This window comes from Misgurnus anguillicaudatus, chromosome 17 (genome assembly GCF_027580225.2).
Source record: "Misgurnus anguillicaudatus chromosome 17, ASM2758022v2, whole genome shotgun sequence".
NCBI classification, from domain to species: domain Eukaryota; kingdom Metazoa; phylum Chordata; class Actinopteri; order Cypriniformes; family Cobitidae; genus Misgurnus; species Misgurnus anguillicaudatus.
Window position 1 is genome coordinate 41891025 of NC_073353.2, and position 10017 is coordinate 41901041.

Sequence of the window (10017 nt, forward strand, 5' to 3'; positions counted from 1 at the left end):
CAGTAATACAGCGATGTCCCAGCAATGTGTGAATTCGAGACATGGGGGTGAAGAACTAATTCTAAAGCAAGGTGCATCCTGTAAGAAAATGCTGTACTGTTCTACGCCATGTCAAGTCGATAATGGGACAGCACACAAAAGAGAATGTCAAGCACTCACATGTATGACTACAAACACCACTCCAGAAAGTGAAAGAAAGGCTAAAAGGGCGCCATTGGTAGGGGGAAAGCACATGGTTGATTGCTTTATCCAAGGCCAACGTGTTCAGGCTTTGTGGGACTCAGGCTCCCAAGTGACCATAATTGATGAGCGATGGAAAGAAACATACCTGCCAGATGCAAGACTAAGAGACATAATAGAAATTCTGGATATAACACAGACTCTTGACATACAGGCAGCAAATGGGGAGAGCATGCCATACACAGGTTGGGTTGAGGTAACTTTTAGATTAGCTTCAGGGGCTGCATCCAACACAGAAGTTATTGTTCCCACACTGGTATTGAAAGGTGGAAAGCTTGTTCAACCCATCATTGGGTCTAATGTGATTAAGATCATCATTGACAGTGAACTGAAACAGTTAAACACTACTGACAGGGAAGGGTTAAGTAGAACAGTAAGGGCAGCCTTTCCTGAGCAAGCAGCGGCTTTTGTAGAGCAGGTAACTGCCATTGTAGAGCAGGTTAGCACCACACCAGTGGATGAGTATATAGTCAAGACAAAAAGGGAGAGGATTAACATACCAAAACGCACATCAGTCACAGTTGAGTGTCATGTAAATATGGATTCCCCACATGAAGACAACATACTTCTCTTTGAGCCAGATGTAAACCCCCGCTGGACAGAGGGACTCGAACTATGTGACATGCTTGTGAAAGTAAATAAGGGCAGCAAAAAACCCTCTATTACTTTAAGTGTGCAGAATATTACAGATCATGACATGATGTTAGCAGGGAAAACCGTAATGGGGACTGTCCAGCAGGTCCAAGCAGCCTACCCTGCCTCTATACTAGAGGGGCCCCACCCTCCACTTTCAGCTACAACAAATCACATTAAAACTGACAACACTCAGACTACAGGCAATGTTTGGGATCCACCTGTGGACCTGGACCACCTCAGTGAGTCAGAACGTGAGGTAGTGAGTACGATGTTACGAGAGGAATGTGCTTCCTTTTCAAGAACGGAGGATGATATTGGTTGCATTGAAAAACTTCAACTCAGCATATCCCTGAAAGACACTGAGCCTGTCGCAAAAGCATACCTCTCTGTGCCTAAGCCACTTTACCGGGAAATGAAGGACTACTTGAATGACCTCATCGCTCAGGGTTGGGTGGAGAAGTCTAACTCGCCATACGCGTCACCAGTCGTGTGTGTTCGAAAAAAGGATGGGAGCCTCCGACTGTGTATAGACTTTCGTGAAGTGAACAGAAAGACCCTCCCTGACCGCCAGCCCCTCCCCAGAGTGCAAGACATAATGGATGGCCTAGGAGGAAATTCGTGGTTCTCCCTTTTGGACCAAGGCAAAGCATACCATCAGGGCTTTATGGCGAAGGAGAGCAGACCCATGACCGCTTTTGTCACACCATGGGGTCTTTATGAATGGATCAGGATCCCCTTTGGGCTAATGAATGCTCCAGCTGCCTTTCAGCGCTGTATGGAAGAATGCTTGGAGGGGCTGAGGGATGAGATCTGTATCCCATATTTAGACAACACCGTGGTCTTCAGTAGAACCTTCGAGGATCACGTGGAGAATGTGAGAACAGTGTTACAGCGGCTACGGCAGCATGGGATAAAGCTGAAACCAAGTAAGTGTGAAGTGTTTAAGCATGAGGTCCGCTACTTGGGGCGCATTGTGTCTGCTGAGGGCAGTAAGATGGATCCGGCGGATACTGTGGCTGTTAGGGCCTTAAAAGAAAAGAGGCCACGGACTGTGGGAGAATTGAGAGCCATCATGGGGCTACTGAGCTATTACAGGCAATATATCAAGGACTTCTCCTGCATAGCAAACCCTCTTTATGCCCTAATGGAATTAGACCCTGGTCCAGAAAAGCAGAAGGACGGGAACGCCAGGACAAAAAGAGTGAAAGGAAAGTTTAAAGGGACACCATCACACAAGCCAATAACATGGACTGAAAAACATCAACACATATTGGAGAGATTGATTGAATGTCTGGTTGAGCCACCAATACTTGGATTTCCCGACTTCAACAAATCATTCATTCTACACACGGACGCTTCACAGCAAGGCCTGGGTGCAGTGCTTTATCAAGAGCAGGACGGGAAGCTTTGTGTAATAGCCTATGCATCTCGCACACTGACCAAAGCAGAAAAAAACTACCATCTACATTCAGGGAAACTTGAATTTCTGGCTTTGAAGTGGGCCATTACAGAGCGCTTTCGAGACTACTTGATCAGTTCATCTTGCACTGTATATACGGACAACAACCCACTCACATACGTGCTGTCAACGGCCAAGCTGAACGCAACAGGACAGAGGTGGGTTGCTGAAGTAGCGGACTTCGACATAACAATAAAATATCGGCCGGGCAGAGAGAACTGTGATGCTGATGGCCTTTCAAGAATGCCCTGTGACATAGAGACAATGATTGAAGAATGCTCAGAGGAAATGTCCTCCCCTTCTGTTCAAACAACAGTACAAGCTGTGGAAATGAATGTTTCACACACTGTTTGGTCCATTATGGCTACTGGATGTACGGAAACGGATGAAGACATGCCTATACCCCTTTCAAGAGCAGCTCTCTGTCAAGCTCAAAAAGATGATAAAGATATTGGCCCCATCATCACCTGTAAACTGTCAAATGAAAGGCCTGTAGGAAAGCAGTTAAAATCATTCAGTGCACAGAGCAGGTGTCTCCTCCGTGACTGGGAGAAACTCGGCTTTGACGGAGATGGAATACTTCATAGAAAGACTGCAACCAAGACACAGCTGGTTCTCCCTGAAATATACAAGTCAACAGTTATGAGACAGCTCCACAATGACATGGGACACCAAGGTGTGGAACGCACAACATCACTTGTTCGGGATCGCTTTTTCTGGCCACACATGCAGAGAGAGATTGAACACTATGTCACTCAAAACTGTACCTGCCTTAAACAGAAAAAAACCTGTAGAGAAACAAGAGCTCCACTCACGCCGATTGTCACCACTCAGCCATTTGAGCTCGTATCCATTGACTTTCTGCACCTGGACAAGTGTAAAGGTGGATATGAATACATATTGTTAATTGTAGATCATTACACACGCTTTGCACAAGCTTACCCCACCACATCGAAATCTGCAAAAACTGTAGCGGATAAGATATTTAATGATTATGCACTGAAGTTTGGGTTCCCCCTGAGGATCCATCATGATCAGGGAGGGGAATTTGAAAATCAGTTGTTTGCACAGCTGAAGAGGAACTGTGGAGTAATGGGCTCAAGAACAACGCTGTACCATCCACAAGGTAATGGGCAAGTGGAGCGCCTGAACAGAACGCTACTGCAGATGCTGAGAACCCTCACAGAGAGGCAGAAGTCAGATTGGAGAGAATCGTTGCCCAAGCTTATCTAGGCGTACAACAGCACTCGATGTGAAGTAACAGGTTTCTCCCCCTTCTACCTCCTGTTTGGGAGATCACCAAGATTACCTGTGGATTTATTATTTGGCTTGACACCAGAGACTGGCACTGCTGATCATCAGGAGTATATGAGAAGGTGGAAAGAACAGATGCAAGAGGCTTATGAGATCACCACGGCAAATGCGAAAAAATGTGCAGAAAAGAGTAAAAGAAATTATGACAGCAAAGTGAAGAGTTCTGTGTTGCACGAGGGTGACCGAGTTCTCGTCAGGAATTTGACACCCAGGGGCGGATCAGGGAAGCTCCGAAATCATTGGGAGGATTGCATTCACAAAGTTATCTGTCAGGTGGGAAAAGACATGCCTGTATATGAAGTGATATCAGAACAAGGCAAAGCAAGAGGACGTAGGATATTGCATCGTAACCTGCTGTTGCCATGTGACCATTTGCCACTGGAAATACAGTTGAAACCAACTAAAGCAAAAAGACAAATCACTGCAGGGACCCGTAAAGAAAGGGAGCAAAAGCATCAAGAAGCAGACATTGAGGATAGTGATGAAGATGACTATGGATACTATTCGCCCAGAGATCAGCCTTTCCCTGTTATCCAGTCCGAAGTAGAAACAGACAGTCAGGATGCTGACAAGGAAACTGAACAACTTTCACAGGATGCTGAGCCTCAGCAACAGGACAGTTGCCAGTTGGAACAGGATATTGGAGATACATGTACAGAGAGGGACATGTCAGGACAACAGGAGATTATTGCTCAAGAGGACACTGCTTTGGAGGAGAGACCGTCCATAGTGCAGTCACCTGTTCAAAGTGGAACCCACTGTGCACATGAACAGCTATATCAGCGACCAGTCAGGGAGAGACGGCCTCCAAGAGTCTTCACATATGACCAGTTGGGCAATCCTGGTTGTTACAGCACCGGACTCACAAATGACACCATGCATTGGTTCCCACCAGCACCTTATAAAGCCATGCAAGTGGCAAGTGCATGGATGACTCCAGGACAGCACTTTGGCTACCAGCCTGTTGTGGTACCAGGGTACCGAGTGTGAAACATACTTACCATACACCTACACTATACACTCATTGATGGACTGTTTAACGTTCTGAGTGTGAAACATACTTACCATACACCTACACTATACACTCATTGATGGACTGTTTAACGTTCTGAGTGTGAAACATACTTACCATACACCTACACTACACACTCATTGATGGACTGTTGAGAAATCTGAGTGTGAAACATACTTACCATACACCTACACTATACACTCATTGATGGACTGTTTAACGTTCTGAGTGTGAAACATACTTACCATACACCTACACTATACACTCATTGATGGACTGTTTAATGTTCTGAGTGTGAAACATACTTACCATACACCTACACTATACACTCATTGATGGACTGTTTAACGTTCTGAGTGTGAAACATACTTACCATACACCTACACTACACACTCATTGATGGACTGTTGAGAAATCTGAGTGTGAAACATACTTACCATACACCTACACTATACACTCATTGATGGACTGTTTAACTTTCTGAGTGTGCAACATACTTACCATACACCTACACTATACACTCATTGATGGACTGTTTAACTTTCTGAGTGTGAAACAGACTTACCATACACCTACACTATACACTCATTGATGGACTGTTTAGCTATCTTAGTGTGAAACATACTTACCATACACCTACACTATACACTCATTGATGGACTGTTTAACTTTCTGAGTGTGCAACATACTTACCATACACCTACACTATACACTCATTGATGGACTGTTTAACGTTCTGAGTGTGAAACATACTTACCATACACCTACACTATACACTCATTGATGGACTGTTTAACGTTCTGAGTGTGAAACATACTTACCATACACCTACACTATACACTCATTGATGGACTGTTGAGAAATCTGAGTGTGAAACATACTTACCATACACCTACACTATACACTCATTGATGGACTGTTGAACGTTCTGAGTGTGCAACATACTTACCTATACACCTACACTATATCCTTATTAATGGACTGTTGAACAATCTGAGCATAAACCAAGGGACAGGCCTAGAGCTAACATGTGCACTACACACACTCCTGGACTTATGAATAAGCCGAGTGCTTGTATAGGAACTGTTACAAAGGTAATCTGGTGACATCATATGTACTGTTTAATTACCTTTCTCATTACCCATCTGTTGGTTGAGATGTCGAGGACGACATCTGTGTTGAAGGGGAGTATGTAATGATGATAAAAAAGGATGCTATAAATTGAACGGGTTGATTGAAGTCAAAAGACACTTTAAATGTAGACTAGTAATGCATTGTTTTTTTTGTAAATCTGTGTTTAAAATGGTTTTACTTCCATAACATTTTGTGAAAATGCACTTTAAATTATAATATACAGTGTTTGACTGTTTACATAAGTTTCACTTCCTTCTGTTGTAAGTTTAATTATCAGATCGTGATCGATTGCTAATGCCTAGTTCAGCCTGTGTGTCAATAATCTATTGATGTTTTATTTACTTCAATAACACTCTGAGGAAATGCATTTTAAATGACAATATACACTGTTTGCTTGTTTCCATGACTTTCATTTTCTTTTACTGTAAGTTTAATTACCAGTTTGTGATTGATTGCTAATGCCTCGTTCAACCTGTGTGCGGAGCGTGCGGCTGACGTTCGTCCATTACAACACTGAACGTGACTGAAGCTGCATCGTGTCCGTGTCATATTTTCTATTTCCTCTTATACAGGTAAGAACGAGGGTTGTATAATGTTTGAACAAGTTATATATGTGTGTAATACTGTAAGGAACATGCAGGGAGTAAATGCTAATGATTGTATTTATGTAAACACAGTTAGCAGACTAAACGTAAACATGCTATCTGTGTAGCACGTGGATGAGCATGTTGATGTTAAAGCGTGGTGTTAATAGAACATCGCAGCCACCATTTTCTCTGTGTGTGTAACGTTATATGTTTTATATCATAGAGATATGGTAAGTGTTATTGTTGAAGTTTAAGATAATTGAGTGTTACATGTGAAGAGGCAAGATAGTTTTTATTTTTAAGCACAATGCTATTACTGAGGGTAAAATGTGTATTCTGAATTAATAATGACTATAAAACAGCAGTATATATAATTACAGAATATCTATTCTTGTTTAAATAATCTGTTTTATTAAATGTACTTTTACAAGGTTATTTGATATACTGATTTGAGATGCTGTAAACACATGTTGATATACTGATTTGAGATGCTGTAAACACATGTTGATATATACTGATTTGAGATGCTGTAAACACATGTTGATATATACTGATTTAAGATGCTGTAAACACATTTTGAGATACTGATTTCAAGGTGCTATAAAAACATGTTGATATACTGATTTAAAGGTGCTATAAACAAATTTTGATATTTTTGGTAACTCATGTTAAAGGTTAACTGAGGTGTTCTAGTAAAATGAAGTTATAACTCACCAGCTGATATTTTTCCTAATTGTGTAATCGCTTAAAGAGACATTGTCACACAAAGGGAAAATGACATGTTTAAATGTGATGCTGAGTAATTTGAGTAATTGTTTTATACTGTTCATGGTAAATACATTACAACACTGAACGTGACTGAAGCTGCATCGTGTCCGTGTCATATTTTCTATTTCCTCTTATACAGAGGCGTAACATTGCCAGCCGGCTCGTTATTGTAGGGAGTCCGAAACGTGACGCTAGATGGAACAAACTGTGATTGGTTGTTTGATATGTCGGTCAAACAGCTCGTGGGCGGGCTTTGTCCAGAAAAAGCAGCGAAAAACACCAGACTACGCGAGACTAAGTAAGATGTATACTACAGTCAGCTTTGGTTAACTATTGAAGCATCGTCTTTAAGGCTCAATGTGACCGCAGTATTTGTTGAACACTGCTGGCAGCGGCGACGTCTGTGTCCGTACCATTTTATCAATGAGAGCATAAGTTCGTATCTCTCTGCTCCCGAGCCATAAAGCTCGTCTTTAATTGAAATAATGTTTAATAACTTTAAAAATTTCCTTTTTAATTTCCTGAAAAATAATGGTTTTGGAGATACGGGGATCCCGCCCGACAGCGGCGAAATTGTAGATGGGACATTTTAAAAAAAAAAAAAATTCCCCCTCTGGGCCCCATCCCGCCAATCGGGCCCTAGGCACGTGCCTAGTTTGCCTTTGGGTTAATCCGGCTCTGGGTGTAACGGATCGCAGTTGATCCGTACAGATCACGATCCACGGATCAGCTCGCATGGGATTCGTGGAGTAATACGCAAATTTAAATAGGGTGAAAGTTGATCATTTGCACATGTTTCAAAGGTTTGCAAATGTTAACACTTAAGTAATTTTAAACAATTTAACCGCAACAAGGCACTAAATTGAACCAGGGCTCTGAACCGGTTCAAGGAACGAAAACCGGAAACGAACGAAATTTTAACAGGAACAAAAACGAAAACAAAATCAATTTTAATTGTTCTGAACAGAAACGTTTATTTAAAATTACTATTAACCGGTTAATAACGTTATTTTATCGTTTTCTTTAATATTGTACTTTATCAGTGACCAATCATGAATTGAACAGTACAACATGTGACTTTGACGCATCAAGCGTGAGTGACTTTGACACATAGCATGAGTGAAATGCCCGCGCTGCAGTCATCGAGTCTCCGGCCCGATAGCATTTGTCTTAAATAACCACAAAGCTACCCATCAAATGTTCAGAGGTATGTTTAAGTTAAAACTTGCTTGGAAATATGAAGATGCAAACTGTAACTCAAAACAAGTCTGTCTGCAATATTAAAGGATGTGGGTGAGAGGTACAGTAGCCGGGATTCACTGAGGCACATTTAACGTAAACATCCAGCAGAGTATGCTGCGGTTTCAACCAGTAAAAGACCGGCATAAAACGGGTCGTACTTTTTAAGCTGTTTATACTTAAAATTAATGCAGGTATTTCTTTTGTGGTTTTAACAATTAATGAAATGTTGAAGTTTAGTTATATCATGTGTTATGTCAGAAAGTCAATGTAGTAACTGGGAACTAATGTTCTTTAGATGTTTCCTAGAGGGAACGTTTTTGAGTGTTGCACGCTGGTGAAGACGGCTGTTAATCTTTGTATATGCTGCTGTTAACGTTCTGTAATGTGTACATATAATACAAGTAAGTTAAATAGAGTTGTATGCTATTACATGTTATATTATATCCAGATTATGTTAATTGTAATGTTTATATTGATCGCGGTGTTCAGTATAATCGGTTATTAGCGGCCGCAATTTTGCCGCGATGTTTATGCTAACTCATTATTGTAATGCTAGCGCTACATGTAACGGTCACAAACATGTTAAGTTATTTAATTATTAATATAAGCACCCATTACGTGTACTTTTATGGTATTGTTGACCATATTATCTCATGAATATTTTAGTTACACATATTTGTGTTTATATATTTCTACTGATAATACCATTTGGTTTTATGGTTTATATTTTGTTAGGTAATATTAATCTGATGGTGATTATTTGTAATTATGTTCTTTGTTTCTTTGTAGACCATTACATTACATTACATTGATATGAGCAGCATACACTGATGTTGGACCATCAATAAATGTCTCATTCTAAAGACTTTCCTCCTCTCCTGATTCTCTAACCGGAATCTGGTCCATATTTGGCCGCCTCAATCAGCTGTTATTAAAATGTAGTGAGGTTTGCTACAATAATTTGGTCCTTCGAGCCGGATTGAGAGCAACATCAAACCAGTATGGACCCAACAGTAAGTGACACAGAGACAATGGATAGACCTCGCCGTAAGACTAATTTGCCATCTCACCTGGCTGATTATGAGGTTGATTACCCACCAGCAGCAGACCATCTTCCTAAAGCTTCATTGCCAGGTTCCAGTCAACCTAGAAGCAGCTCGAGGAAAACGTCTCATAGCGGTAACAGCTCTCATTCCCGGACCAGTAGGCGTTCTATTACCTCCACTGGCGTTTATCTTCCACCAGAACTCTCAAGTGTCCAGATCGCTGTTTTGGAGGAGAAGATTAAACAGAGACAGTTTGATAGTCTTAAGCAGCAAATACAGGAGGACTCACTCGCTGACATGGAATATCAGCGGCTGCAGACACAAGCTAAGGAAGCTCAGCGTGTTCAAGAGGAGGCTCTAGCAGCTAAGGAGGCTTTGTCTAAACATCTAGAGAGACAACGAAAACTGCAACAAGCAGAGACTGAATTAGAGGTAGCGAAGCTTGTATCTTCTATGCTTTCTACAGACTCTGGTTCAGCCACCCCGGTGCCTTCAAGCTCACCAGCCAGCCCTTTACCTCCATCTCAATACAATCAGAGTAGTCCAGTCATGAGTCCATCACATAGCTCTTTGTCTAAG